The sequence below is a fragment of the Mastomys coucha genome, unplaced genomic scaffold, assembly GCF_008632895.1.
Source record: "Mastomys coucha isolate ucsf_1 unplaced genomic scaffold, UCSF_Mcou_1 pScaffold12, whole genome shotgun sequence".
NCBI lineage: Eukaryota > Metazoa > Chordata > Mammalia > Rodentia > Muridae > Mastomys > Mastomys coucha.
In genome coordinates this window covers 84238101-84238389 of record NW_022196894.1, presented here as the reverse complement: position 1 = coordinate 84238389, position 289 = coordinate 84238101, and positions in this window count along the sequence as shown.

Here is a 289-nt window from a genome sequence, read left to right as displayed (position 1 = left end):
GTACGTAAACAGGACCAAACATTTTGCTGCATACAGGAAACCCACCTCAGTGACAAAGACAGACACTATCTCAGAACAAAAGGCTGGAAAACAATTCTCCAAGCCAATGGCCCCAAGAAAAAAGCTGGAATAGCCATTCTAATATTGAATAAAATCGACTTTCACCCTAAAATGATCAAAAAAGATAAGGAGGGACACATCATATTCATCAAAGGTATGACCTACCATGATGAACTCTCAATTCTGAACCTCTATGCTCCAAATGCAAGGGCACCTACATTCATAAAAG